This window comes from Equus caballus, chromosome 15, assembly GCF_041296265.1.
Source record: "Equus caballus isolate H_3958 breed thoroughbred chromosome 15, TB-T2T, whole genome shotgun sequence".
NCBI lineage: Eukaryota > Metazoa > Chordata > Mammalia > Perissodactyla > Equidae > Equus > Equus caballus.
The window spans coordinates 50,129,947-50,154,365 of NC_091698.1; the positions used below are offsets into that span (position 1 = coordinate 50,129,947).

At 40.5% G+C, this 24,419-nt stretch overlaps 1 long non-coding RNA gene across 2 annotated transcripts in view; it reads left to right on the plus strand.

Annotated features, from left to right (window-relative positions):
• The first annotated feature begins 7,972 nt into the window (after positions 1-7,972).
• LOC102148394 (uncharacterized) overlaps positions 7,973-24,419 on the plus strand; it is a 117,118-nt gene continuing 100,671 nt past the window's right edge. For both annotated transcript variants that reach the window (XR_011426405.1, XR_002800097.2), the window contains exon 1: positions 7,973-8,487. This is a non-coding gene — a long non-coding RNA (uncharacterized lncRNA). The remainder of the gene's footprint in view (positions 8,488-24,419) is intronic.

Consider the following 24,419-nt stretch of genomic DNA (forward strand, 5'->3'; position numbering starts at 1 on the left):
CAAGTGATTAAGTTTGGGCACTCTGCTTCCACGGCTCAGGGTTCGACAGTTTGGATATTGGGCGCAGACCTACACACTGCTTATCAAGCCATGTTGTGGTGGCATCCCACATAGAAGAATTAGAATGACTTACAACTAGGATATACAACTATGTATTGGGGCTTTGAGGAGGGAAAAAAAAAAAAGGAAGATTGGCAACAGATGTTAGCTCAGGGCCAATCTTCCTAAAAAAAAAACACACCAAATATACTTTGGTGGGGTGTATGTTATGGAGACAACCTCTGTGATTGGTTGATTAATTGATTCCTTCAGCCAGTCATTCTTCATTCCAGGGCCTTCTTGGGGATAGGAGCAAAGTTGGCTATATACTCACTTTGACCCAGTCCATGTTCATGCAGTTTGGTAGAACTAAGTTTTCCGAGGACATGATCCACACCTATTTACTAAGTCTTGCCTTTATTACTGGTGACTGTTAAGAGATTTCCTGAATTGTAATTTCCTGTGTAGTCATTAGAGCATCCTTTGCCTGTGGAAGGGAATCAGCAGGCATGGGTTACACTGTAGGCTCCACTCCTGAGTCACCCTGGGGTAAATGACAACTCTTGGTGCCCCTGTTTCAGTTTATATATCTCGTGGGCAGTGTTTTTCATCCTCTCTCTGCCTCCCAGTGATGATAAGAGAGTGAGATGACATGGCCCTAGGAAGCAACAGAAAAGAAGAGGAGGGAACTGGTTAATACCACTAGTTTAGATTTGCATTCATACTGCTAGATTTTAAAACCTTGCCTGGTAGATTTCCAATCATCAGTCCTTTGAAAGTTCTACTCTAAATTTTCTAGGATTCCCAACAGAAAATGGCTAAGAGGGTAGATTTTACCTGTCCTAACATCTTCCTGAGTATTTAGAAGCCAGGGACTTTTACATTTTTTGATGGCAATCATTTCTATTTTTTTCTGTGTCTCAATTACACATCTGCAAAATGATCAGCTTTGAAATGATGCCGAATCATTTATTACCCCTTAACGTATATGGATGGCAATTAGATTTTTGGTGGTGAAGACGATGTAGTCTTCACAGAAATCAAAATATAATGATGTACACCTGAAATTTATATAATGTTATAGACCAATGTTACCTCAATAAAAAAATAAATCAGAAGTGAAAGATTGGCCAAGAAAAATAATTGGAAAACAAAAGTATACCTTGAATATATGTAATGTTATGTTATTACTCTCAATGTTTGGATCATCATTTCAAATGTGCCTATGTGCACCTTGTCAGGGATTTGGGGTAATTTTTCCTTTCCTTTCCCAAGAAAATCACCAAACAACTTTCCCATGCTTGCTGTAGTTCCTGATTTTTTTCTTACAGGGAAAACATTTTATTAAATATAGACTTGGTATGAAAATAGCCCTAGAAGGAGTAATATAGATTTAAATTTAAATCAAGATTTAAATGAATGATACTGGACTGTTGCCTGGGCAGATTTTGGATGTGGCCATGTTGTGTGGAGACACCTTGCTTTCCTGGAAGGTGAGAGAGAGACCTGGAGAGTGGATCATGGATACACATGGAAAGGGGAGCTTGGGGGAGCTGAGGAGCTGAAAACAGATTCTCACCATTTTGCCTCTGCATTTTCTTAGTCCCTCTCATCGCTAGATCTCAGCTACTTTGAAGAAGCCTTAATTTGCTCTTCAGGGCTCCCGGTTCTTCAGATTCCTTGACATTATACTTTCTGCTGACCTGGCTTTGACCAAAGTGGATATAAAATCTACAAAGCAGACTGGTGGAGATCAGCCCAATGCTGTGGGAGCATCACCAGAAAATAACCCAGGCTTCCTCACTACCCTAAGCTGGGCGGCAGTCAGAAAACCCTGTCCCTCCAGGGGCTCCTGTTCATGTCGCTCAGCGCAGAAGGTCCAGGTGGAGCAGATACATTTGGAGGGGCCGGGGATTTCCCTTCTAACCTACCTCTAAAGATAAGGTTTTGTTTTAGTTTTTTTAAATCAATCAGTTATTGCCACAATAATGGTCCGTAAAAAACCCACCTCAAAACCTAGTGGCCTACAAAAGTAAACATTTCTTTCTTGCTCACATGTGTGTCAGTTGGCTGGCCCAGGCTTGGCTTGGCTCAGTTTCATTTGTCTCTAGTCGTTATGAGACCTGCAGCTCCAGGAAGCTGCTCTTACAGCCACCCATAAGAGGGCAAGCCCATGTGCTCATTTCCAGCATTCTAGCAAACTCCAGTAAGCCAAAGCAAGTCACATGACCAAACCCAAAGTCAAGGTGTGAGAAAGAGAACTTTGTCTACCAGGAAGCCATGTTGAGAATGTGGCTGTTTAATACTACTATAGGGAATTGGGACCAATAATTAAATATACCACAGGCTCCAAGCAAGCAGCATCCAAACTATTGGACATCCTCAAAGACTGAGATACTTAAAAGATGGTTGGACTTTCAAAGGGCAAATATTAACAAGGATAACAAACATTTATTTTTATAGTAAATTATAAAATAATAGAATATTTTATATTATCTCAAGTCTTTCATGTTCAATCTTGTTTTATATATATAAAAAATAGATACGTATGTGTGCGGTTTTTTTCTTTTAACCATTTATTGAGTACCTACTATAAGCTAGGCATTATGCTAAGTACTTTTCATGTTTATTATCTTATTTAATCTGCTTTCTGTTCCCACGAAGATGATATTATCATCCCCTTTCGAAAAGTCTGAGTCTGAGAGAACTATGTAACTTAACCAAAGTCACATAGTTAGTCAGAGGTAGAGGCTAAACCTCCTTTGGCAGCTTCCAAGCATTTCCTCATATCTACTGTGCCATGTCCTGCTCTCTGATCAATGAAATCAGCAGCCCTGAGAAGCAGATGTTATTCTTTTTATTTTACAAATCTGCAAGAAGAGAAGTAAAGTGAATCCTGCAGCTGACACAGTGCACGAGGGGTGGTGCCAGTACCAGAATTTGCGTGTCCTGCACCCGGTCCCATGGTGGCTTCAGCACTGGACTCAGACTGGTTGCCCAGATTTGTTTGTTTTTAAACCACTTGTGCCTGTTGGTGTCCTGTCCCTTCTTACAGCCGCTTCTTTCTCTTCGGTTCTTCGGCTCTCACCTGGAGCTGTCTCTTTATAGATCTCTTGGGAGGATTGTGCTGTGATGAAATCACTTCGCCGCGCTCCCTACCTCGCTGCCAATTTGGATTTATTTCTGTTCAGACACAGATTTGGCTGTTAGGGTTGTTGACAGTTATATACCGAATTCATTTCAGGTTGTTCCCCAAGCCTGGCCCACGAAAGGAAATCAAGCAAAGGATCCTCTCACTGTTTTTAGGAGGCACATTCTAGAGAGCCTGAGAATGGAGAAGGCTTGGTTTTACCTGTCAGGACCTCCAGGATTGGGGAGGAGGCTGAGACGGCCTTACAGGGCTGATATGTGTTTACATAAGTCTATATTATTATCTGAAATGATTTTCCAGAGCAGTTTTGGAAGGAAAAAGAAGTCACAAAAAGCAGCCCGGAGGAATGATAAATTGGGGGACCAACAGCTTGACTTAGTTGATTACTGGGGGTTTTTTTTGTGTACTATTAACATGGTAAACCCAGTTCGGTTATACCTCCCCCTTCATCTCTGCTCACAAGTTGTGGGATGAGAGCGCCTGCCTCAATGTGGTAAACATTGGAGTAACTTGGATGACAGGGCTCTCCCTGAACACTTTATGAGGATCTTCCAGGAGCCAAGCGGCAGGCATGACCTCATTTGCTTTTGCCAAAATGTTGTTCTGAACACCAAGCCCTCCCTGGTGTGAAATACCCTCCTCTGTTGTCCAAACCAGAGCAGAAGAGCCAGCCCTGAGGCCAGGATTGGAAAGGAAGGACGTGAGGGGCCATCTCTGCCTCCAGGGAATGGCCACCGAACTACTGAATTCCAGTGTCACCAGGTTAAAAGGAGATAAAAGAAATAGTGACATGAGACTAACATAGTCTTGGATGGGGTACTGAAAAATGAAACCACTTATTGCGAAGTTTAGTACAAGCAGGAACAGAGTATTAAGTGAGAAGGGGTCTCAAAAGCAGCTTCTCATATTGATGTTTGGTTATGTTTTATGATTTACTAGTGTCAGAGTGGGGGAGGGAGAGAAACCCAAACCAGACGAAAAAGAGGATAAACATGCATAGTGGGAAAAGCAGCGAACTGATGATGGTGGGGAGATGGGTTCTTGTCCCTTTTCCACCAGTGGCAGGTGTGTAGCTTAGGGCAAGTCACTTAACCTCCCTGTGCTTTCTGTGAAAAGGACTACAGCAGACCTCAACTGCTTACTGTAGAAAGTTGATTTGAGGATCAAATGAAATAAAATACATGAAAGCATTTTGTAAACTGGAAAATACTATCCAGATATCAGGATTTATTATTCCTTCTTGATCTTGCCATTCCACTGCCCTCTCCTCTCAAAGAACAGAAAAGCGCTGGCACAGGGTCATTTTCACAGTTTGGAAGGAGGAGTAAGTTGTTGCTTTTGCACCTTTCAATGCTAGCATCTGTTACCCCAGCTCTGACAGCTGCTACTGAGTTCCCACCATGAAAGTCACAAAACAGGGTTGGGTTAGCCCCCAATCTCTGCTCTTACCCTGCCCCACACCTTATTAAGAAATTAACATATCTTCTCCTTCCATATGCTTGGAAAGGGGCCATGAAGGAAAGCTCTCGACAATCTTTTCATCCTATTTTTCATCTGGTTTGGGTTTCTTTCTCTCCCCCACCCTGATATTTGCAAATTATAAAAAATAACCACAACATCAATAGGAGAAAGAGCATTTGCAACTCCTTCCCCACAAGACTTTATTTCCTCTCACACTAAACCTTGCAAAGAATTGTTTCATTTCTCAGTACCCTATCCAAGAAAATTTCCCATTCAGTAATATTAATAATAATATATTTTTAAACCTTGACTTAAAATTACAGTAAGTGCCAAGAGGCTCTAGTTGCTATTTTGTTGAAATAATATCAGGTTTCCTGTGATGCTTTACATAGCTGTCATCTCTGTGATATGATATGTCCATGATTTATTGACCTACTAAAAGTGCTGTCATTGACTTGTCATAATAAACTTTTCTTAAAATATTAAAGCGTAGAACATTGACTAATAACTCAAACTGGTACAGAGCCTCGGTTTGGTTGTGAACTTGGATGTGGTGGGCTGAAGTTCGCCTTTTATGCCTTGAAAATGAAAGCTCTGCCTTGGCCCTCGCTCAGTTCTTACTCCCCCTCCCCCCAGGGTTAGTTGTCACTAAACAGATTGGCAGAGAGGAGGGGACAGCATGTGAGAAACTCTGAACATGAAGGACAGACCATAAGCCTCAGCCTGAGGATCATTGCAGTCTCTGTGCAAACCCAAACACGGTGAACCTTATCCGACTAACCTGCCTTTGTCAACAGGCACCGTCTCCACTGGGGTGGGTTGGAGGTGGGGGTTAATTTTTTCAGAAATGGAAAAATGTCGGAGCCAGGAATCGGAGTTTACTGTCCATGGATATTGGAAGAGGCGCGAATTTTGAATCAGCAAGTATCCAGGCACAGCTGAGACACGTGGAAAGCTTGTGGTCAAGTCTGTCTCCCTTTCAGAGACCTGTGCCTCTGACCCTGGCATGCTTGTCAGCTGATTCTCTTGACTCTGGTCCTGAAGGAGGTTGATTCTGGTGACCTGACCACTATTTCCCATTGAAATGTTCATGCCCTGGCTCTCATCTCCCCAGGTTCAGCTGGCTGTTCTGATAAGCCTATGGGATGGGAGAGGGCTAAGAGATCCTCCCCATGTGCCACACATGTATTTAAATTAGAGATTTAAGGAGACCATGTTATTTAATCCATTTGCCATGAAATAAGACAAATCAATTAAGGTACTAGTTTTAGATGTAGAAGTAGGATAAGGCTGGGGCATAAGAGAAGGAAAGAGATGGGGGGGGGGGAACCAAAGAGAAATGAGAAAGTACAAATGAGAAAGTCAAGTGATAAACCACAATCTCAAATAAGGAGATGCAATGAAGCATTTATGAGTATATATTTTTATAAACATGTATGCACAAACATACACAACCAAAGTCCTAATGGATGGTCACCAAATTGCCTTTGAGACTCTAACTTGAATGTAGTCTTTTGACCAGATCCAATTTTAAATGAATTACTTAAAATTTTTTTTTTGTTTTCTTTATTCATAGAAATTCTACTTGCATTGAAAGATTGGGGGGGGGTATCATTAAAAACCTGGAAAACTTTTAAATCCTTTGTAGTAATAATTTTTTAACTGAGGGAAAACAAATTTTGCGAAGAAACAAAATGCATATCTATAGCAATCTATAATACACATCTTTGCAGTTCCATTACACTTTAGAGTCATTTTATCAGATTAGAGGCATAAATAGATAAATATACTTAAATATATGAAGAATTTTGAATGCTCACAAATGACCATGCTTCACATCTGGAGATGCAAAGGCTTGAACTAGGCTCCAAAAAAAAATAAATACGCCTCGAAGAAAGCATTCTCGACCAAAACTTGCTTACTGATAGGTAGGAGGTGAAGGTTTGGAGAAGAAGACAAAATTCCTGTAGAGCAGATGCTTGTGTTTGAACTTCAGGAATGCAAAAATATACTTGAGAAAGACTTCTGATTTTTTTTTGTTATGATTTCACATTTCTGGTATAAACAAGAATGGGTACGGGAATTAACTTTTCTTCTTCAACTAGCCCTTTCTTAACTAATACTTGGTGATACCAGTGCTAATCGATCAAAAATATTGGAGGTAGTTCAGTTACATTCTCCCAGAGTAGAATGCTAAGAAATCAGTCGCTAAACCTATATCACAGAATTGCTCAGAGAATGAGATAAGAATGTATTCTGGGGAAAGGGGGGTTTTAAATGACTCTATAAATAGAAATATGACATTTTCAGTTACTTGTTATTGGAAATATATTAGACATGGTTATCTTATGGCTACTCTAGATCTTAAGCCCCTTGAGAATAGGCATGAGTTAATCATGCAGTCAGTATAATACATTAGGCACTGTGAGTAGACTTTCATTTTTCTTCCCTGTGCAACAAATATTTATGGAGCTCCTATTATCTTCTGGGTCCTTTGGTAGGAACAACCACACAACAGTAAACAAGTCTTAGGAGTCATCACGGTATTTACATTCTAGCAGAAAGGACTGATAAAATCTGGAAGACATTTTTTTTTTGAACCTCAAGCTGCTTACAAGCTAGATTGAAATGAAAAGAAACACATTTGAAAGATTAAATCCGAGATATATATATAGCAAAAAGTGTATATGTTTGGACACTCAGAACTTCTGAAGAATGGAAATCCATGAGCTATGGAAAGCTTGGAAAGAAGATCCAGTGTTTTTGGCCTTGAAAGGTGAATGAGATTGGGAAGAAAAGAGATGAGGAGTTCTTGATAGGAGGACCATCAGTGGGCAGGGATAAGAATAAAGGGGTCTGCATCCTCTTTATGCTCCCCAGGTTTGGTTTAGTGCCAAGGACTCGGTGGGCATTCTACAGGGTGGCAGCCTCCCCTGCTCCTCCTTGAGCACCTGCACACCTCTTCTTATTGACAGAATGGGGGAAAGACTGGCTTACAGCACGGCACATGTTAGCATTGGCAATATCCGTGCAGGGTGACACACCAAGGAGATGCCTTTACCAATACTTGAAATCAATGCCTTGTTGACAGAACTCTTTCTTAAAGCTGGAATGCAGAAGGTCCCTTGGGTCTCATGTTGCTCTCCCCTGGAAAAGCTGGTGAGAAACCAGAGCTGGACTTGTGACTCACAGGAGCCTGGCATGGGACACAAGGAATTTGGTTTGGCTCATTTAGAAAACCAATTGATTGGGCCTCAGATAAACTAAAAATAAAATGCAAATCCCTATGCTCTTCTGAGGTTGTCTGTCTCAGGACTAAATTTAAAGATTTAAAGGAGTTTTTCCCTTGGGAAGGGTAGGCATGGAGGGGCTATGTAGCAGAAAAGATGTCAGTTCTCCGTTTTTTTCCCAAGGACTTTCACAGGGTAAAAGATTTGTAGGTCCAAATAGAAGCAGAGAGAAACATGATTAGTTTAGAGAAACTCAGTCAAATCTTTTGTTTGCTGTTATGGAAACCAAACAACTGCTGGATTGAATGATACTAATATTATATTTTTATTTTTCAACCGTTCTTAGAAACTGGTGGAGACACAGCCTAGGTTTACACAGTCTTAGATTAATTCCACAGCCTGAATAATCTGGAGGAAAAGGTGAACTAGATCAGAGAAAGTCCTAACACTCTAAGAGGAAATGCATGGAATCTATGCAAGCAAGCACAGAAAAATAAGCTTTACATCCAAATAAACAAGGAAAAATTTTGAAGGGTAAAACGACAAATTCAATCAACTGCACAGTGGCTTCATGAAGGACAAGCATGTGTCTTCCAAGGAGGTCTGGTGAGTCTTTGCCATGTATCCTGAGCTATTGTATCCACTGTAGTTTGATGTAAAATTCAATATATAGAGAGAGGCAGTTAGGAGGAAATGTTTATTAAAAACAGGTGAGGGGGAATTAGTGAATAAATAAATAAATGAGGGAGAATGGGCAAATCTTCCTTAAAGAAGAAATCCAAATAATCTAAGTTGATACCCCTCTCCAGGTAGAGCTTAATTCTCTCCCTCCCTCTTGAGCAGGAGTTGGATGTAATGACTTGCTTCCAAAGAATAGAGGATGGGAAGGGAAAAATATTGACTTTACAGTAGAGAAACCTGGAAGACACAACCTTAACCAAGTAATCAAGGTGTACACGGTCAGTCAGAAAGCGTGCTGATGTCCTTATACCCTCTTTTCTCTCTCTTTTTTTTTTTTTTACTATTTTTTTTTAGGATTGTCCCTGAGCTAACATTTATTGCCAATATTTTTTTTTTCTTTTTCCCAAAGCCCCCCAATACATAGTTGTATATTCTAGTTGTAGGTCCTTCTGGTTCTGGTATGTGGGACACCACCTCAGCATGGCCTGATGAGTAGTGCTAGGTCCACGCCCAGGATCTGAACCAGCAAAACCCTGGGCCACTGAAGCGGAGCATGTGAAGTTAACCACGTGGCCACGGGGCTGACCCCCATTATACTTTCTTATATGATTCAATGAGAAGGGTACTTCACCTATGTGATATTCTTTCCAAAAATCCATAACCCCAGTCTAGTCACGAGAAAACATCAGACAAACTGAGGAATGTTCTACAAAAGGCCTGGCCTGTTTTCATCAGAACTCTCAAGGTCATAGGAAACAAGGAAAGACTGAGAGCCTGTCACAGACAAGAAGAGACTAAGGAGGCATGACTAAATGCAAAATGGTATACTGGATTGGATCCTGGAACAGAAAAAGGACATTAGCGGGAAAACTGGTGAAATCCAAATGAAGTGTAGAGTTTAGTTAATAATAATGTACCAGTGTTGGTTTTTTAGTTTTGGCAAATGTATCATGGTGGTGTAAGATGTTAACTTTAAGGGAAACTGGGTGAAGGGTATACAGGAACTCTCTATTATCTTTGGAAGTTTTCTGTAAATCTAAAATTATTCCAAATTATTACTGCTTTTCCCTTTATCTCCTAGGTCCTCTTCACCCTAGATTCCATGAAGGTAGGACTTGTACCTTTATCTAATTTCCCTGTTTCATGACAAGAGAAACTGTTCTTTGCTAAGTAAAAACAGACAATGGAAACTTCTCCCTCATCTAAAAACTCTTTGGCTTTTTATTTTCTGGCTTTTTCTTTGGTGCCATGTGTTCTCAGTATATTTATAAAACTCTTGAGTTATCTTTATTCATAAAGCCATGAGAAAGTAAATTTTAAAAAAAAATCTAAAAGAAAGTGATAATACCCCCCAAAGATTAGAGTCAAAGGACTATAAATAGCTAGATTATCAAGTAAAGATATATTTAAAGTGAAACACAAACCATACTTTGAAATGCCACAATGCTTGAATTTCTGTTACAGAACCCTACATCCTGAGCACAATATTTCAGAATATCCAAGCAAAGGCCAAAGGATCAAACATATATTTTCTTCTTATTTAAGGGTCTTCTTTCATTTTATTGCAAGGCCCTGGGGTAGCCTCTCAGCTTAAGCCCAGTGTTCACCAATCACTTGCTAATAACTGGAGCTGAAAGAGGGCTCTGCCCTAATGCCATTATGTTCAAGAGCCATGATTGATTGTGTTATAGTATGTTTTTGAAACCTAATTACTGTCTGAGTGAGTATCTGAACTCATTAATCTTTAGTCCTGTAAATAAGTAAAATTGACTAAATAACTGGATTTCTCTAATGATGGCTTAGGTTATCTTTGGACCTACTGCCTTGCCCTACCCTCTTCAGGGCAGCCAATTATTTTGCTTAATGGTAATTGCTCCCCAGTTTTGAAATCAATTTATAAAAGTCGGCTTATAAAACAATTTTCCGTGTTGCCTTGTGATTGCCTGGTCCCTACTCTATCTTTGTGGTATAATGAGCACATCCTGTGATGTGTTCACAAACCATTGTGTTTGCTGATGACCCTCCTTTGTGAGGAGGGTCACATCACTTAATGAGATAAGAAGCTGTGCGTGTGGGGGTCAGGGAGGAGAGAGTGAGTTGGAAGAATGGCTTTATTTTCATCTTACTAACTCTACCTTGGCTTTTTCTCCCCACCAAAATAGAAAAAAATTCATGTAACATGGCTTGTTCCATATACTCCAAACAATGTAGTAATTAGTAAAGGTGTTTTCCTTCTTTCTCTACTATCCAACTCCAGCATAACAAGGGTGTGGGGCTTCACTGTACATTCTTCACTATACATTCTTCCTTCTCTTACTTTTCTTCATGTTTTCCTCCTTGTTACCATTTTGCTATCCATTAGAACTGTTCCCCAGATAGTAGTTTTATGAGGAAGAGGATTAGGTGATGTTCATATATACCCTGGGACTTCTGCGTCCAGACAAGATGGAGTAACACGGACCAGATATGCTCTCCCCCTGAAACAATTAAAAATCCAAAAATATATATGAAGCAACAGTTTTCAAGACATTGGACATCAGGCATCAAAGAGCAGAGATCCCTGAGAGATGAGAACAAATGAATTGAGCTCTACAATTGCCACACGTTATATCCTTGAGAAAGTTTATAGGCTGTGGCCCAGGGAGGGAAGACTGCCTGAGTGAAGAGATGAAGCTTAGGATCTGGGGAAACCAAGGCAGTTAGAGGTCACAGGGCAGAGTCCAAGAGAGGGAAATGCTACATAGAAAGAAAACTCTGAAGCTCTGTAGATGGTCCTTTTTGAATGTTTTGCTGAGTACTAAGCTCATGTGTGTGAAGAAACTGCTTAGGAGGAAGAAAGAATCACTCAGAAGGATTAGATGGAACAGGACCTGACATTCACAGAAGGCAAGGAATAGCACCTGTTTCTACCAGCCAGATTGGAAAACTTCACAATTCACTGGGCATTGGGTAGAATTCTAGGAAGAGTTTTGCTTCAGTAATTAAGAACAAATAGTTCTACACCTAAATCTACCCAAAAAAGCCAAAAATAAAGCTAGACATGGACCAAATTTTCAAAATAACTTAAAATCTCAGAACTAAGTTCAAAAGTATTTATGGGAATTCGAAAATACCCAGCATCCAACAAAATAAAATTCACAATGCTTAGCATCTAATTAAAGATTACCAGGCATGCAAAGAAACAGAAATATAAATATATGACCCACCTGAGTTGAGAATCAATTAGTCAAAATCAACCTAGAACTGAAAATGATGTTATAATTAGCAGACAAGACTTTATTATACAGTTATTAAAATTGTATTTCGTATGTTCAAAAAGCTAGAAGAAAGATTGAACAAGTTAGGTAGAGACATGGGAGATGTAAAAAAGACCCAAATCAAACTTCTAAAGATGAAAACTACAATGTCTGAGATGAGAAGCACTTTTGATGGGATTAGCAGCAGCAGATTAGGCACTGCAGAAGAAAAGATTAGTGAACTTGAAGACACAGTGATGGAAGCTATCCCAAAGGAAATATGCAGAGAAATAAAGCACAAGAAAAAGTGAAGAGAGCATCAATGAGCTATGAAACAATTTCAAGCTGCCTAATATACATGTTGTTGGAGTTCTCAAAAGGGGGGTGGGATGGGGCATAAGAATATTTAAAGAAATAATGGCTAAATTTTCCAAATTTGATGAAAACTGTAAATCCACAGATCCAAGAAGCTCAATAAACTCCAATCGCAAGAAACATAAAGAAAACCACATCAAACACATTGTAATCAAATTGCTCAAAAACAGTAATAGAGAAAATCCTAAAAACAGCCATAGAAAAAAAGACACATTACACACAGAGGGACAAAGATAAAGATGGTGGCATGTTTCTCATTAAAAACAATACATGCAAGCCAGTGGAGGAATGTCTTTAAAATTCTAAAATAACAAAACCTAGGATTCTATACCCAGTGAAAATATCTTTCAAAATGAAGGCAAAATAAAGGCTTTTTCAGACAGACAAAAGCTGGGGAAAAGTATCATCAGGAGAACTATATTACAGGAAATGTTAAAGAAAATCCTTTAGGCAGAAAGAATATGATACCAGATAGAGATATAGATCTACATAACATAAGGAAGAACATCAGAAACATTAACTACACAGGTTAATATATAAGGTCTTTTCTTATTAGCTAAATCTCTTTAAAAGATACTGGACTGGGGGCTGGCCCCGTGGCCGAGTGGTTAAGTTCGCGCGCTCCGCTGCAGGCGGCCCAGTGTTTCGTTGGTTCGAATCCTGGGCGCGGACATGGCACTGCTCGTCAGACCACACTGAGGCAGCGTCCCACATACCACAACTAGAAGAACCCACAACGAAGAATACAGAACTATGTACTGGGGGGCTTTGGGGAGAAAAAGGAAAAAATAAAATCTTTAAAAAAAAAAAAATAAAAGATACTGGACTGTTTGAAAATAATAATATTAATAATAATAACAATACAGTGTGGGGTTTATAATGTTTCTAGTAGTAAAACATATGACAACAATAGCACAAATGCCAGGAGGGGAGAAATGGAAGTATACGCATTATGAATCCATTCATAAGTTAACATTTATTGTTTAGGAAGAGTTTCAAATACTGTTTATTTAGCATCTATTATGCATTAGACACTGTTCTAGTGGTTAGAGATACAATAGAGAGTGGAACAGATAAGATCTCTGATTTCATGGATTGTACATTTCAGTGAGTTGGGAGTTAACAAACAAGTACACAAATAAGCGGGATAATTATAGACTGTTGTAAGTTCCATAGAGGAAATAAACAGGATGATGTAATAAAGAATAACAAGATGGATAGTGATAACTTAGACAGAGTGATCAAGAAAGTTGTCTGTGACAAAGGGACAGCAACCTGAGAGATGAGAAGAAGCCAGCCTAATTGAGAATCAAGGGAGAGGATTCCAGGTTAAAAAAACTTCTAAGCAAAGGGCCTGAAAGTGGGTAAGAACTCAGCCATTTCTAGAAACTGTCCAAGGACCAGTGTGGCCTAAATATAGTGAGGGAGGGGTGGAGAAGTGTGAGATGATGCTGGGGCAGAGTTCAGATCATGCAAGTTCTTGAAACCATGGTCATGGATTTGAGCTTCATTCTAAACACAATGGGAAAACATTGAAGAGTTTCAGCGAAGGAGTGAGAAGGTCTGGTTTACCTTAGATGAATGGAAACAAGGAGGCTAGTCATGAGACCATTGCAGTAGTTGAGGTGAGAGATAGTGGTGGGTAGTATGAATTGACACAATGGCACCAAGAAGAGACATAACTAGCTTAAATTTATATTTTGGAAGTAGAACTGATAGGGCTTGATGACAGATTGGATGCAGAGGCCAGAGAAAGAAAGAATCTAGTAAGCAGTGGAGCTGGGATTTCACCCAGGTTTGTTTTCACTGCTGCCATTAAGAGATTGAACACCCATTATGAATGGCGTATCTCACCAGTCATGAAAATATCAAAAAGCATAAAACCGTAGTCTTTGCCATCAAAGACAAAGATAGCTGAAAATAAAAGAAACATGCTAGGAACCAAGTGATACCAACAAAGTGTTTTGGAAGTTCAGAGGAATAGGAAGAGGATGGGCCAAGGAATGTAGACTCAGAAGACTGTGATTTGACAGGGAAGGAGAGAACATTGTGTGAAGGGTGAGTGGTATGGAGAGACCTGGAGGTAGGGATTCACACAGGGTTTTCAGGGAACAATAACTAAACTACCATGGCTTATTAGTAAATAAACCCTGAATAGAGCTGGTTCTGAATAGGCAGCTGTAGGTGAAGTTGGACAGCTTAGAATGATTGAATGGTAGTGCAAAACCTTTAAATGGCAACCTTCAGATAGACCAATTTATCATCATTGTGGAGCTATTGATTAAGATTGGAGAATTGATGTCATACATTACATGCACCATAGCAATCATTTTGAGTAAAAGTTACGGATAGCCGTGTTTTTTCTCCAGCATGTAGACACAGCCTGAGACAAATGGTGAAAGCAGAATTCAACATTTTTCTCATTGTTTAAGGTTTTCTACTACTTCATATAAATGAAGGGTATCATTTTTCCCCCTTTTCCTTCTCCTCCTTCACCTTCTTCTTTAAATAAAAATGTACAACTGGTTTTTCTCACTGTAGTGGTCATCTGTGATCTGTGATAGTTGGAACTTTCTTGAGCGTTCTCAGAACATACAGATGTTGTAAATGGCAGTAACCCTACCCACTGAGAGTATTGTGAAATTTGTAGCTGACTCTAAAGGCACCAAAGGTTAACTAACCCCACTGGGTGACTCATAAGATTGGTCCTATGGAAAGTAGCCTCAGTTTTGCCAATCTTACGGAGTCAGGGAGAAAATCCACAGCAAAATGGTCCACTGGAATCCTTTGGTTTGATTCTGTAGCCAAAAGGTGGCCATTGCCAGTCTTAGGCCCCAACTTCAGAACAGAAGCTCTGAAATTCACAATTTATGAGTAATTGTTCAACTGAGCCTTCCACAATGAAACCCTCACTTCTTTCCATGTGTTTCCAGCTGTGCAATAAGAAGAAATGAATCATTTCGGAAAAAACAACAATGGAATCAAGTCCTGTTTCTTTCTGTTTTCCAGATCAAACTCCAAGCTGTGTTCAAATGAGGGATAGTTGGCATCAGTGAACTTCCTCTTCATCTCTTCTTGCATCCCACTTCCAGTAGTTTGAGCTTGTCTAGGATCTAAATAGATTTTTACCCTAAATCACTAGATAAATGTGTTATTCATTGCTCTCCGGCTGTGTACACACACACACACACACACACACACACACACACGTCACAATTTCTGAACAACATGCACAATGTAATCAAATGATTCCTATTCTGTCAAATCATTTATTTGGAAACATTACTTGAAAATTAATTGTATGGGTTGTTTTTTTTTAAACTTTATGACTGGCTTAATGACTAAAAGATGGAGGTAACAAGATAGCATTTTAACTTTCAAAATTAAGCAATAACATTAGCTCTATACAGTCAGACTATTAGAGCAAATGAGCAAACAAATATATCTTCACAGGTGGCTTATTTGTCTATAAGCCTCTCACTTCTGATGTTTCATTCATACTACCTTTCAGGCCACAGTTTCAAGGGAGGTCAGTGTTCATCTAATCCGTTATATAATACAAGCTGCCTCTGTTTGGGAGAAGGTTGGTTCACTGGTAATTGTTAAGCCACTTTCTAAGATCTGTGTGTGTTCAAAAATGAGAAAGAAGTCACTGGACACTGGTGGGAACTCAATCTTCTATACCAATCCTCCACTTAAATAATATTCATCTGCTTCTGGCCCTTCCTCGGTCATGCCTTGGGTTTTTTCACCTCTGCATATTTGCTGACCCAAGTTCACCACTTAGGACCCTCCATTCCTCTCCATCTATTCCTCTTGCTCCCACCTAGCCTTCCAGGCCCTGTGAAAACCCCACCGCCTTTGCAAAGTGCCCTGACCACACTAACCTGACTTGATGGCTTCCTCTTTTGGGGTCTCTACTTTGGCCCTTTATTGCTTAGATTGTTTATTGTTTTTTTATGTCCGTCAGTCCAATTTCCCTACTAGATGTAGATAGATGAATATCAAAGATGTTAAAGCAGGTGATCATCTACTCCAAATTTCTCAGTCTTCAGACTCCTAATCCAGTGCTCTTTTGACTGTGTCATGCTATACCTTATTAATTTTACTATGCCCATTAGCTTTTGAGAGCAATGATTTATAAAATTACTGAGTCATTATTTATTTGTCATTAAGCAAATATTCATTGAGTGTCTAGTAGGTGCCAGGCTCCATTCTAGGTACTGGAGATACAGTAGTGACATTGATAGAGTGACCTTGTCCACTCTCTCAAAGGGCATGCATTTTGGTGGAAGACACATAAAATAAACAAATTTAGACAGTAATAAATGCTATATGTACAACTGAAGAGGATACCTAGGGTGGTAGGCTAGAGAGAGATGGTGGTGAGAGGAGGATGCTACTGTAGCTAAGGTGGTCAGCAGAGGCCCCGCCGAGGAGATGGCATTTGAGTTGGGATCTGAGTGATGAGTTGGGAGTGGTCTTGGGGGCGTCTGCGAGAAGAATGTTTCATGTGGAGTGAAGAGCAAGTGCCAAGGGCTTATGTCAGAGTGATCTTGGTGTGTTAGAAGAGAAAAATATGTGTGTGGCTGGAGGGAGGTCAGCAAGAGGAAGAAGAGCAGAAGTGGTGAGAGATGTGGAGGTAGCTGGGCCCAGAACATGCATGACCTCTATATGCCAAGTTAAGAGTTTGCAGATCCTTCTCGGAGGAAGTAGGGGGCCCAGGAAGGCTTGATATAGGGAAGGGACATTATATGAGACACATTTGAAGCTGATGACCCTAGCTTTCAGGGGGAGGGGTTTTTTCCCCTTTTTTTCTTTATCTTTCTTTTGCTTTTGCTTTTATTTCTTTGGGGGGTATACTATACACAAAGCGCACACATCTTAACTGTCCAGCTGCATGAATTTTTCCTAATGTATATACCCATGTAACTACACCCATAGTAAGATAGAGAACAATCCCAGCGCACCCCAGAGGGCTCTGTCACGTCCTGCTCAGTCATTGTCTCCACCACTATTCAGATGACTTCTATCAGCACAGATTAGTTTTGCGTATTTTTGAATAAAATGTAAGTGAAATCATATGGTATGTACTTTTTTGTTTGTGGGAAGTACTGCTATGTAACAGTCTATGGAATGAATCTCACTATTTATCTTACTATTGATGGACCTTTGGGATGTTTCCAATTTGGGGCTTTTATGAATAAAGCTTCTATGAACATCTTTGCACATGCCTTTTGGTGGACATCTAAGCTCATTTAGGTTGGAATATACCCAGTAGTGGAATTGCTGGGTCTTAGGACTTATATTTTTAGTAGATACCACCAGTTTTCCAAAGTGGTTGCACCAATTCACACTCCCACTAAAAATGCATGAGAATTCTAATTTCTTCCCATTATTACAAATGCTTGGTATTATCAGTCCTTTTAATTCTAGCCATTCTGGTGGGAGTGTAGTGGGTGGGGTTCTCATTATGATTTTTTGTGGAGGAGGGGTAGCGGTTGTTTCTCATAGATGCTTGTGATTATGCTGTTGATTGTATGGTTTGGTTTTAAGAGTTTGGTTTTCAGCCTTCCTGGCTTGCATTCCCTATTTCCCACACACATTATTTTCTTTCCCCTTGCAATACCCCCAAGAGCAGTATAGAAGCCAAGCATGCTGATATGACATCATCAGTTCATTGTCTTTCAGGAATGTGATATTTCATCTTTTATAGGGTGACCCTATTCCAGATAGAAGGGAAAATAGAAAACAGGGCTTAGAACTTGAAAGAGAAAATTTGGGTCAGACTCCAGCTTAATGCAGTTTCCATTCTTGGAGCCAAAAGGCCGTCTAGTCAATGCACAAAGGGAGTCGCTGGAGGAGTGGGGACTGTTGGTTTCATTACACGCTCATTATACCACTGCATCAGGGTGTCTAGGATTTTGCGCTAATGATGAAATTAAGGGTGTTATGCTTCATTTCCTGTTTCGGAAAACAGAGTCTTTGGCTTAAAAAAAGGCTAATTGCATATTGTTTTAAAAAATTGGGTTGATAATTCATCATATCATAATTAAACTAATTAGAATACTATTATTTTCCAACAACTTTAATGAGGTCTTCCACTTGGCAAGGAACCTGTGAGACCAAAAACTATTGCCATTTGTTAAAAGATGGAGAAACTCTGATGACAAACGACTCTATTCAGCTGCCTTTTGGTTAATAAGATTTATGCATTAATCTAGTTATACTTTGTTCCCTCGAATTTGGCAAACTTCTGAAGTTTTCCAATTTTCCTACTGTGTCTCTCCTGCTCCCCACCCCCATCTCCTCCTTAGAGAATTCCTGGCGTCTGAGTTAAAATAGGTGGAAACATTCTCTGTTTCCAGCCGAGGCTCCCCAGCTTGGTTGGAATGCTCGTCTGGTTGTAATAGAGCCTGCTTTTCGGCCAGCAACTCTTAAAATAGCTCCTTGGCTTATGAAGCAGAAAATAGAAGTTTGGGCAGATCAGTGTCTGCTTACAGGACGTTTCTGGCTGCTTGCTTTGGGGGGCACTGTTGCTCCAGCTTGAGAACTCCAGTGGGGCTCTGGTGAGTGATGGCTCTCCGTTGCGCAATTTTGTATCTGCACTCTTGTCAAGTAATCATTACAAATGTTTCGTGGAGGAACAAGTTGGCTCTGAGCAAAGGTCTACCCCTCCGAAGAAGTGAGGGCCTGAGGGGTGGGCACTGGTCTGTCCGTGGTGAAATTTTCCCTTTGACAGTGTAATTAAGTGCTAATTAACTAAATGAGTGTAAATGTTGAAGGCTGAGATAAATATCTACATTTTCTTAATCTATTTTTCCCCTCTAAAATTTGATAAAGGAAATTTGGAGTTAATGGAGGATATATGTCAAATTTTTTTTTTTTTTAAGATTGCAAATCTGTTTAGAAGGAACTCAGATTCACTGGTTTGGATTTCCACAGGAAAAGTTAGCAGCATATAAATATAGAAGAGGTACAATAAAATGCGCATGTGAGATTGCACTAATTATGTTAAGAAGGCTTAGTGGAGCTACCTTTTTGCAACATCTGGTTTTTTTCTGGTCTTTCCACATCCTGCAGATGTTGCTGAACACATGAAATATACTGACAGGAGAATACATTAGCTCACGAAGTCATTCCAATGAATAGAGCAAAGAGTAGCCTCTTAACTTTCTAAAAAATCTAGTTAGAAAAGAATTCTGCTTTCAGAGCAGGCAGAGATTAGGCCAATAATTGAGAGGGGCCCAGGGCCTTCTAAAAGTGTCAATAGTGATCTGTTCTTGCCAAAGGAGAAAAGAGATGCTTTGTGGAGGGGCAGCCAGAGTAATAAATGGGAATCTTTGTAATTCAAGTAGTTTCTCATTACCTTCTGTGGTTAGTGATTAAAAATAGGGCTGAAGAAGGGGCGAGGGAATCCTACTCCTTGTGCAATCAGTCGGTCAGTCAGTCAGTCATAGAGCTAAAGGCTCCTGATCCATCTTGAGTTCAGCTCCTAGGCCTCTCCTCCTGGCCTCTGGAGCCCAAAGAGAGACCCAGAGGCACAGATAGACTGCTCATGCGGCTGAGGCAAGCGCCTTGGGAAGGTGATATGTAATTGAGGCACCATCTGTGGCATGGGGCTGATGACAGCTGCACGATGCCCTGACATCCCTGTGTCAACACCCTCCCCGGGCAGGAAAAGACAGGGGCAGGCACTTGTATGCTGAGCCTTTGGGAGAGCAGACACAGGCATCCCTGAAAGGGAAGGCCTGGGGAGTTTGAGTTTATTAAATAGGAATTGGTTGCCTATGAGATTAACACCCTGAAATAAATGCAAACTTAAGAAATATTTTGGCCTCCAGCCCACTTGGCAGGAGGATTAGGAACCTGGAATGGTCAGAAGGACAAAGCCTTAAAGGGCCAATGTCACATTTAGTTTCTGGCCGGCTGTGATCTCTAAATTTCCCCACCATTTACATCACTCCTTTGGGTTATGGCATCATGTGTCCAGAAGACCCCTATTAAAATGTGTAACAGATGTTTTTCTGGCCACCAGCCTGGTGGACAAGAAGTACACACTCATATAAACTCATCTACGAGAAACTAGGATTTCTCTGATTCAGCTCTGAATCATTGAACTCCAGTTACTGACATCCAGTCCTATTTGCCTGCTTCCCTCCGGAGCAAAGGGATAAATCTCTGGGATGTCTCACAAAAGATTATTCTTGCATGTTCTCATACGGTTTCCGACTTCCTTCGGGTCATCGAAGAGGGGTCTCTGCTGCTTGCCTTTCATTTCAGCAACAATTTTGTGTATGGTTCCACCAGGCACGTAGCTCCTGGCTGCACCATTTCCCCTTGCCCCTGGGTCAGAGGAGAAATTGCTTGTTGAAATTATGCAAGAACTCTGCCTCCTCAGAGAGTGATTTCAGATCCCCCCAACCTTTCTCTCCACCGGGGTTATACCTCCCTTCTCCTTTTCTTTTGCAACCAGCTAGTTTCTGTTTTTGATTCTTCAGCCATATTTCCCTATGCTCAATTGACAGATTAAACCCCAAATGACTAGTTTTTAATCCTCTTTGGGAATTTTTGACACTAACGTAAATGCTTTACTTGAGGAAAGAGGTTTAGCATCATTGTCATTATCATCATCGTAATTTTTAGCATTTATACCACTTTCTGGAGTGAATGACATGCTTTCCCATCTATTATTTCTGCTGATGCTCCAAGCACTACTGGTATAGGCAGGCCAGAAATTACAATGTTGAGATTATAGGTGAAGCAATCAATGCTCACAGAAAGTAAAGCTATTGGTTCAAGATCACGCAGCCAGTGAAACGGGGATTCAATCCATTTTAGATTCCAAGTTTAGTACTTTTCCTGGGCATAGTGAGCCCTTATTAATACTTTAACATGGTGGAAGTTTAAAAAGATAGTCCATAGAATGGGAATGTTTGTGTAGGGCAAGAATACAAGAATAAAAGAAAGCAGGCGATCTACACAGAAATAGAGATATGGAGTCACCACTACTTTTCCGTAAAATGTGTACTGCAAGATTTTAATAGGTGTATTCTTAGGAAAAGGGTTCCACAGCCAAACAGGCTTACTAAATATTCAATTAAATAAAGTCATGAAAATTTCTTCATTACAGCACTCTCAGAGCCTTTGACACGCATTATGAATTCCCAAGGCAGGGAGCAGATGTACTATGAGCAGTTTGTAAACATGCTTGACACAGCGCCCTTCTTGACTGAAGCATCTCATGAGAATACATGTGGGAGGGAGCTGGTCAGAAACACCATCATGTACTCCCTGAGAAGGTAGGTGAGTTGGTCGAAGCAGGGAAAGTTGAGAATTGTTCAGATGTCAGGAAAAGATCTGGAAGTCATGTTTATTCTGCTATCTAATTACTAAATCAAAGAATTTTATCACCCAGTTTAGTAGGCTTTATGTTAAGGTCCTACAAGGGGCAAAACTGGTATGTTGGTATTCCAGATGCAGGGTTTTATTGGAAGAGAAACTGGCAAGGCTGAGATTGGTGACAGTATAGTGGGAAAAACATGGAGGAAGGAGGGTGGGAGAGCAGGCTCTAGTCTTGAATATCACTGACTAGTCTTAGCTGTGTGATCTTAGTCAAGTCCCTGCACCATCTGGACTCCAGTTCTCTCAACTATAAAATGAGCAGAATGGTTAATGATTCCTTCCAGCCCAAGATTTAATGATTCTATAAATAGAATTATATGTTATAGAGGATGATAATGGATGTTTAAGGTGGAGACAAGTTGGGGAGCTGATTTCTTATGGAATGCTGTGAGATGCTAGTTTAGCGTTGCCAGAGAGGAAAGTTGAAAGGCTAGGTGGAATTGGAAGCAATTCACCCTGGTGACTGGTGGATACCAACAGACAAGGAGCATGACATGTTACCGCCAGTATTAAAGCCAAATTTCAAAGTCGAGTGGCCCCAGGATTCCAATCTGAAAGCCAGAGAAGAATCACTGGATAGCCATTGCTGGCCTTGAGGGAAAAACAGAGATTACGTTATTAGCAAGACAGTAGGCTTTGGAGAAAAAGGGCCAAGCTTAATTCGTGGAAGAATGAGAAAGATTAATCAGAGAAACTACTGAGAAGGAAGATCAAATCATCAAGAGATGAGGAAGGTCAGTATCGGGGATTGGTGGAAGAGTCAAGGAAATGGAGAAGAGTAATTAAACCAAGTATGTAGGGAGCCAATAGAAATGGGACGGGAGAGGGACTGGAGGATGGGAGAAACATAAAAAATACCTGAACGAATGGTCTTACTGTGAATAGATCTTGACACCCAAGACACAAGGAGGGGGCTGATATGATGTCCTTTTCCATTCAAGACTCAAAAGGTATAAAAATCTCATTCCACACTGTTTCTTACAAAGAGATGCTGACCAGGGGCATGAGATATACTGGAGTTATATGGGATATTCATGGTCTGAGTATAAATGTGTTTCTGGCCCAATAGCCTTTGAGTCTTTGAGTCCAGCAATGGATTTGCATTTGTCTTTTTTTCACGATCAACTCCCTGGGTGATCTGAAAGTCATTTCTCCTCTCTGAGAGGTTTGTACTCATTGATAAGCAGAGAGCCAAGGACTGGAAAAATTGGATGTTAAGGCCAATACTTTTAGGAGGACAAGGTTAAAGCCCACACCTTAAAATCTGAAGTGCTGTGCTTCCTGGAAATTATGGCTGCTTAACCTCTCTGTTCTATAGATCTCCATCATTTCCTTGCTGATAGGATGTAGAAAGCAAGGTAACGCAAGGTTGCCTTAATGATAAGTGTTTGTGGCAACTGATCTAGGAAGAGAGGGAAATAAGATATGAAATTTATGGCAAGCTTACAGTGCTCGGCCAGACCCTGACTGGACATCTTGTGTAGGGGGAATGGGACCTCAGCCATCACCCAACAGGTCAGTTCAATGCAGAGTTTTTCTTTGCTCTGCTCTCCTCTAATCTCATAGACTCTGCAACATCTACATGAAGCAAGTATTAGGTTAACATAAGTTACAAGCCTCCTGCAACTCATCCCTTGGTTTTAGGAGCTCTAGAATTCTTTAGCAGATCCGATGCTTGGGAATTTTCTGCAGCTGCAGTGTCTACATTGGGCAGCACAAAACAGGACCACACTGTTTAGGAAAAGCATCCCATAAGAGGGGACACAAACCAAGAAAAAGCCCATGTATTCTCTGCCATAATCACTCATTGCAAACAGAAAGGTCTTTCTATGAGCCTGGTGCCAGGCTGGACCAGAGTGAGAAAACATGGCCATGTCTGTCTTTGAAGGGTTCATAAGGGGCATATTCTTGTTTCAATAGGGAACAATATTTTCTTAGAATGTCCCTTGATAAATAATACACTTGATTTGATTTGTTTAGAAATAATCTCATCTCGGGTTGTTTCTAAGGAATGCCAATAGTAAGCTGAAAAGTGAAGAAGTCAGCTAGTCAACTAGACGTTTCTAAATTTCTGGATCCTTAGCAGAATGCACAAGAAACATCTGTTCAGCTGATTATCACTTTAGTCTTGGAGGAAATCTTGATTTCTTGTGAGGATAGATGTCTATGGGTAAGAACAACCCATTCGAACTCATCTCACAGGAACCAGCAGGAAGGTCGGGCCAATCTTGCCCTGAAATTGCAAATTTATCCTTGAGCAAAGCCTGCCTTTTCCTTCCTGTTTCTTGTGTGTTTGGTGACTCAAGAAATATATGCTGATGCAAAAATGGGCAATGCCTGGCAATTTCGATCTTCTTTTCCTGATCAAGGAGCACCGCAACTTTGACGTTCCTCTCTGTACAGCCTCACTCCTCACCAGCTGCAAATAATTTTTTCCCCTTCTCCCACGGCAGTCTCTTCTTGCTTTCTGTGAGACTAGCTCCTCAAGGACAGAATTCATAACCTATTGCCTTATTCTCCCAGTGCCTGCCTTGGTACTGTGCACATAGGAGGTGTTTTAGAGAGATTGATTGAGTGAACAATATTCTCTCAAGAAACCACATAGACTTTTCTATGCTAAGCTATCCTACCCTGTTCCAGGTCCTCTTCATTTCTTCTTTAGATGGCTTTAGTTTCTTTTTATCTGTCCCCACCTTTTCTGCCTCTTGAAGTTCTTCTTCATGTAAACTGGACTAAGGAGACAAAGTGTGCCAGCTCCTTTTCCTTTTTGCCCCTGCTATAAACTGGAGCTTTGTATCCCCGCCCCCCCCCCAAATTCATATATTGAAACCTAATCCCTAA